Below are 7586 nucleotides of genomic sequence, written 5' to 3'. Positions count from 1 at the left end.
CGTTGGAGATGTATCAACGTCCCATGAACTCTAGATCCAGCTGAGTGTCGGGGGAGAGCTTTGTCAGCACGACCGGTGTGATGACGGTGATGATGTAGTTACTGACGCAGGGCTTCACCTAAGCACTACAACGATATTACCGAGGTGGAAATCTGTGGAGGGGGCACCGCACATGGCTAAGAGATCAACTTGTGTGTCTATGGGGTGCCCCCTGCCCCGTATATAAAGGATTGGAGGAGGGGAGGGCCGGCCCTCTCTATGGCGCGCCCTAGGGGGAGTGCTACTCCCACTGGGAGTAGGATTCCCCCTTTCCCTAGTACGAGTAGGAGGGAAGGAAGGGGGGAGAGAAGGAAGGAAGGGGGGGGGACCCCCGCCCAATTCGGATTGGGCTAGGGGGCCTCCACCTTGGCCGCCTCCTCCTCTCTTCCACTAAGGCCCAATAAGGCCCATTGACTCCCTGGGGGGTTCCGGTAACCCCCCGGTACTCTGGTAAATGCCCCAACTCATCCGGAACCATTCCGATGTCCAAACATAGCCTTCCAATATATCAATCTTTATGTCCCGACCATTTCGAGACTCCTCGTCATGTCTGTGATCAAATCCGGGACCCTGAACTACCTTCGGTACATCAAAACACATAAACTCATAACACAGATCGTCATCAAACGTTAAGCGTGCGGACCCTACAGGTTCGATAACTATGTAGACATGACTAAGACTCACTTCCGGTCAATAACCAATAGCAGAACCTGGATGCTCATATTGGTTCCTACATATTCTACTAAGATCTTTATCGGTCAAACCGCATAACAACATATGTTGTTCCCTTTGTCATCGGTATGTTACTTGCCCGAGATTCGATCGTCGGTATCTCAATACCTAGTTCAATCTCGTTACCAGCAAGCCTCTTTACTCGTTCCGTAATGTATCATCTCGCAACTAACTCATTAGTCACATTGCTTGCAAGGCTTATAGTGATGTGCATTACCGAGAGGGCCCAGGGATACCTCTCCGATACACGGAGTGACAAATCCTAATCTTGATCTATGACAACTCAACAAACACCATAGGAGACACCTGTAGAGCATCTTTATAGTCACCCAGTTACGTTATGACGTTTGATAGCACACTAAGTGTTCCTATGGTATTCAGGAGTTACATAATCTCATAGTCATAGGAACATCTATAAGTTATGAAGAAAGCAATAGCAATAAACTAAACGATCATAGTGCTAAGCTAACGGATGGGTCAAGTCAATCACATCATTCTCTAATGATGTGATCCCATTCATCAAATGGCAACTCATGTCTATGGTTAGGAAACTTAACCACCTTTGATTAACGAGCAAGTCAAGTAGAGGCATACTAGTGACACTCTGTTTGTCTATGTATTCACACATGTACTAAGTTTCCGGTTAATACAATTATAGCAGGAATAATAAACATTTATCATGATATAAGGAAATATAAATAACAACTTTATTATTGCCTCTAGGGCATATTTCCTTCAGTCTCCCACTTGCACTAGAGTTAATAATCTAGTTCACATCTTCATGTGATTTCACACCAATAGTTCACATATGTATGTGATTAGTTCACATCTTCATGTGACTAATACCCAAAGGGTTTACTAGAGTCAATAATCTAGTTCACATCGCTCTGTGATTAACACCCAAAGAGTGATCATGTTTTTCTTGTGAGAGAAGTTAGTCTACGGGTCTGCAACATTCAGATCCGTATGTATTTTGCAAATTTCTATGGCTACAATACTCTACACAGAGCTACTCTAGCTAATTGCTCCTATTTTCAATATGTATCTAGATCGAGACTTAGAGTCATCTAGATCAGTGTAAAAAGCTTGCATTGACGTAACTCTTTATGACGAACTCTTTTATCACCTCCATAACCGAGAAATATTTCCTTAGTCCTCTAAGGATAATTTTGGCCGTTGTCCAGTGATCTACTACTAGATCACTATTGTACTCCCTTACCAAAATCATGCTAAGGTATACAATAGGTCTGGTACGCAGCATAGCATACTTTATAGAATCTATGACTGAGGCATAGGGAATGACTTTTCATTCTCTTTCTATTTTCTGTCGTGGCCGGGTTTTGAGTCTTTACTTGATTTCACACCTTACAACTATGGCAAGAACTCCTTCTTTGACTGATCCATTTTGAACTCGTTCAAAATCTTATCAAGGTATGTACTCATTGAAAGTCTTATCAAGCGTCTTGATCTATCTTTATAGATCTTGATGCCCAATATGTAAGTAGCTTTACATGTAATTCTTTCTTTGAAAAACTCCTTTCAAATTCTCCTTTATGCTTTCCAGAAAATTCTACATCATTTTCGATCAACAATATGTCATTCACATATACTTATCGGAAAGGATGTAGTGCTCCCACTCACTTTCTTGTAAATACAGGCTTCACCGCAAGTCTGTATAAAACTATATGCTTTGATCAACTCATCAAAGCGTATATTCCAACTCCGAGATGCTTGCACCAGTCCATAGATGGATTGCTGGAGCTTGCACACTTGTTAGCACCTTTAGGATTGAGAAAACCTTCTGGTTGCATCGTATACAACTCTTCTTTAATAAATCTATTAAGGAATACAGTTTTGACATCCATTTGCCAAATTTCATAAAATGCGACAATTGCTAACATGATTCGGACAGACTTTAAGCATCGATACGAGTGAGAAAATCTCATCGTAGTCAACACCTTGAACTTGTCAAAAACCTTTTGTGACAATTCGAGCTTTGTAGATAGTGACACTACTATCAGCGTCCATCTTCCTCTTGAAGATCCATTTATTCTCAATGGCTTGCCGATCATCGGGCAAGTCAATCAAAGTCCATACTTTGTTCTCATCCATGGATCCCATCTCAGATTTCATGGATTCAAGCCATTTCGTGGAACCCGGGCTCATCATCACTTCCTCATAGTTCGTAGATTCGTCATGGTCAAGTAACATGACCTCCAGAACAGGATTACCGTACCACTCTGGTGCAGAACGTATTCTGGTTGACCTACGAGGTTCGGTAGTAACTTTATCTGAAGTTTCATGATCATCATCATTAACTTCCTCACTAATTGGTCTAGGAATCACTAGAACTGATTTCTGTGATGAACTACTTTCCAAATCGGGAGAAGGTACAATTACCTCATCAAGTTCTACATTCCTCCCACTCACTTCTTTCAAGAGAAACTTCTTCTCTAGAAAGGATCCATTCTTAGCAACGAATATCTTACCTTCGGATCTGTGATAGAAGGTGTACCCAACCGTTTCCTTTGGGTATCCTGTGAAGACATATTTCTCCGATTTGGGTTCGAGCTTATCAGGTTGAAACTTTTTCACATAAGCATCATAGCCCAAACCTTTAAGAAACGACAGCTTAGGTTTCTTGTTAAACCACAATTCATATGGTGTCGTCTCAATGGATTTAGATGGTGCCCTATTTAACGTCAATGCAGTTGTCCTTATGCATAACCCCAAAACGATAGTGATAAATCGGTAAGAGACATCATAGATCGCGTCATATCTAATAAAGTATGGTTATGACGTTCAGACACACCATTATGTTGTGGTGTTCTAGGTGGCGTGAGTTACGAAACTATTCCGCATTGTTTCAAATTAAGACCAAACTCGTAACTCAAATATTCTCCTCCATGATCAGATCATAGAAACTTTATTTTCTTGTTACGATGATTTTCCACTTCACTCTGAAATTCTTTAGACTTTTCAAATGTTTCAGACTTATGTTTCATCAAGTAGATATACCCATATCTGCTCAAATCGTCTGTGAAGGTCAGAAAATAAGATACCCGCCGCGAGCCTCAACACTCATCGAATTGCACACATCAGTATGTATTATTTCCAATAAGTCAGTTGCTTGCTCCATTGTTCCGGAGAATGGAGTTTTAGTCATCTTGCCCACGAAGTATGGTTCGCAAGCATCAAATGATTCATAATCAAGTGATTCCAAAAGCCCATCAGCATGGAGTTTCTTCATGCGCTTTACACCAATATGACCTAAACGGCAGTGCCACATATAAGTTGCACTATCATTATTAACTTTGCATCTTTTGGCTTCAATATTATGAATATGTGTATCACTACGATCGAGATTCAATAAACCATCACCTTGGGTGTATGACCTTAGAAGGTTTTATTCATGTAAATAGAATAACAATTATTCTTTGTCTTAAATGAATAATTGTATTGCAATAAACATGATCCAATCATATTATGCTCAATGCAAACACCAAATAACATTTATTTTAGGTTCAACACTAATGCCGAAGGTAAAGGGAGTGTGCGATGGTGATCTTATCAACCTTGGAATCATTTCCAACTCACACCATCACCTCGCCCTTAACTAGTCTATGTTTATTTTGCAACTCCCGTTTTGAGTTACTACTCTTAGCAACTGAACCAGTATCAAATACTGAGGGGTTGCTATAAACACTAGTAAAGTACACATCAATAACATGTATATCAAATATACTTTTGTTCACTTTGTGATCCTTCTTATCCGCCAAGTTTCTAGGGCAGTTCCACTTCCAGTGACCATTTCCTTTGTAGTAGAAGCACTCAGTTCCAGGCTTGGGTCTAGCTTTGGGCTTCTTCATGGGAGCAGCAACTTGCTTGCTATTCTTCTTTGAAGTTCCTCTTTCTCTCCCTTTGCCCTTTTCTCAAAACTAGTGGTCTTGTTAACCATCAACACTTGATACTATTTCTTGATTTCTACCTTCGCCGATTTCAGCATTGCGAAGAGCTTGGGAATTACTTTCATCATCCCTTGCATATTATAGTTCATCACTAAGTTCTAGTAACTTGGTGATAGTGACTAGAGAACTTTGTTAATTACTATCTTATATGGAAGATTAACTCCCACTTGATTCAAGCAATTGTAGTACCCAGACAATCTGAGCACATGCTCACTAGTTGAGCTATTCTCCTCCATCTTGTAGGCAATGTACTGTCAGAGGTCTCCTACCTCTTGACACGGGCATGAGTATGAAATACCAATTTCAACTCTTAGAACATCTTATATGCTCTATGGCGTTCAAAAACATTTTTGAAGTCCTGGTTCTAAGCCGTAAAGCATGGTGCACTAAACTATTAAGTAGTCATCATACCGAGCTTTGTCAAATGTTCATAACGTCTGCATTTGCTCCTGCAATAGTTATGTCACCTAGCGGTGCATCAAGGACATAATTCTTCTGTGCAGCAATGAGGATAATCCTCAGATCACGGATCAAATCCGCATCATTGCTACTATCATCTTTCAACATAGTTTTCTCTAGGAACATATCATAAATAAAACGGGGAAGCTATACGTGAGCAATTGATCTACAACATAGATATGCAAATACTATCAGGACTAAGTTCATGATGAATTAAAGTTCAATTAATCATATTACTTAAGAACTACCACTTAGATAGACATCCCTCTAATCATCTAAGTGATCACGTGATCCATATCAACTAAACCATGTCCGATCATCACGTGAGATGGAGTAGCCTTCAATGGTGAACATCTCTATGTTGATCATATCTACTATATGATTCACTTTGACCTTTCGGTCTCCAATGTTCCGAGGCCCTATCTGCATATGCTAGGCTCGTCAAGTTTAACCCGAGTACTCTGCATGTGCAAAACTGGCTTGCACCCATTGTATGTGAACGTAGAGCTTATCACACCCGATCATCACGTGGTGTCTCAGCACGAAGAACTGTCGCACCGGTGCATACTCAGGGAGAACACTTATACCTTGAAATTTTAGTAAGGGGTCATCTCATAATGCTACCATCGTTACTAAGCAAAATAAGATGCATAAAATATAAACATCACATGCAATCAAAATATGTGACATGATATGGCCATCATCATCTTGTGCCTTTGATCTCCATTTCCAAAGTACTGTCATGATCTCCATCGTCACCGGCATGACACCATGATCTCTATCATCCTGATCTCTATCAACGTGTCGTCATATGGTCTTCTCGCCAACTATTGCTTTTGCAAGTATTGCTATCGCATAGCAATAAAGTAAAGCAATTATATGGCGCTTGCATCTTATGCACTAAAGAGACAACCATAAGGCTTCTGCCAGTTGCCAATAACTTTAACAAAACATGATCATCTCATACAACAATTTATACATCATCACGTCTTGACCATATCACATCACAGCAAGCCCTGCAAAGACAAGTTAGACGTCCTCTACTTTGTTGTTGCAAGTTTTACGTGGCTGCTACGGGCTGAGCAAGAACCGCTCTTACCTACATATTAAAAACCACAATGTGGTATAGTGGTTGCTTTTTGATCTTCAGAAAGAACCATGTTCATTGAATCTGATTCAACTAAAGTTGGAGAAACTAACACCCACCAGCCACCTGTGTGCGAAGCACGTCGGTAGAACCAGTCTCGCGTAAGTGTACGCGTAATGTCGGTCTGAGCCGCTTCATCCAACAATATCGCTGAATCAAGAATCAACTAGTGACGGCAAGCAATATGTATATACCCACGCCCACAACTCCTTTGTGTTCTACTCGTGCATATAACATCTACGCATAGACCTGGCTCGGATGCCACTTTTGGGGAATGCAGTATTTCAAAATTTTCCTACGCACACGCAAGATCCATCTAGGTGATGCATAACAACGAGAGGGGAGAGTATTGTCTACGTACCCTCGTAGACCGTAAGCGGAAGCGTTATGACAACGCGGTTGATGCAGTCGTGTGTCTTCAAGATCTGACCGATCCTAGCACCGAAGGTACGACACCTCCACGATCTGCACACGTTCATCTCGGTGACGTCCCATGAACTCTAGATCCAGCCGAGTGTTGGGGAAGATCTTCGTCAACACGATGGCGTGATGACAGTGATGATGTAGTTACCGACGCAGGGCTTCACCTAAGCACTACAACGATATCACTAAGGTGGAAATCTGTGGAGGGGGGCACCGCACACAGCCAAGAGATCAACTTGTGTATATATTAGGTGCCCCCTCCCCCGTATATAAAGGAGTGGAGGAGGGGAGGGCCGGCCCTCTCTATGGCACGCCCTAGGGGGAGTCCTACTCCCACCGGGAGTAGGATTCCCCCCTTTACCTAGTAGGAGTACGAGAGAAGGAAGGGGGAGAAAGAAAGAAGGAAGGGCGGGGCCGCCCCCACCCAATTCGGATAGGGCTAGGGCGGCGCCCTCCACCTTGGACGCCTTCTCCTCTCTTCCACTAAGGCCCAATAAGGCCCATTAACTCCCCGGGGGGTTCCGGTAACCCCCCGGTACTCCGATAAATGCCCGAACTCATCCGGAACCATTCCGATGTCCAAACATAGCCTTCCAATATATCGATCTTTATGTCTCGACCATTTCGAGACTCCTCGTCATGTCCGTGATCACATCCGGGACCTCGAACTACCTTTGGCACATCAAAACACATAAACTCATAATACTGATCGTCATCGAACATTAAGCATGCAGACCCTACGGGTTCGAGAACTATGTAGACATGATCGAGACTCACTTCCGGTCAATAACCAATAGCGGAACCTAGATGCTCATATT

This window comes from Triticum aestivum, chromosome 5A (genome assembly GCF_018294505.1).
Source record: "Triticum aestivum cultivar Chinese Spring chromosome 5A, IWGSC CS RefSeq v2.1, whole genome shotgun sequence".
Lineage (NCBI taxonomy): Eukaryota > Viridiplantae > Streptophyta > Magnoliopsida > Poales > Poaceae > Triticum > Triticum aestivum.
The sequence above is the reverse complement of the archived record's forward strand: the minus strand, read 5'-3'. Positions refer to the sequence as shown.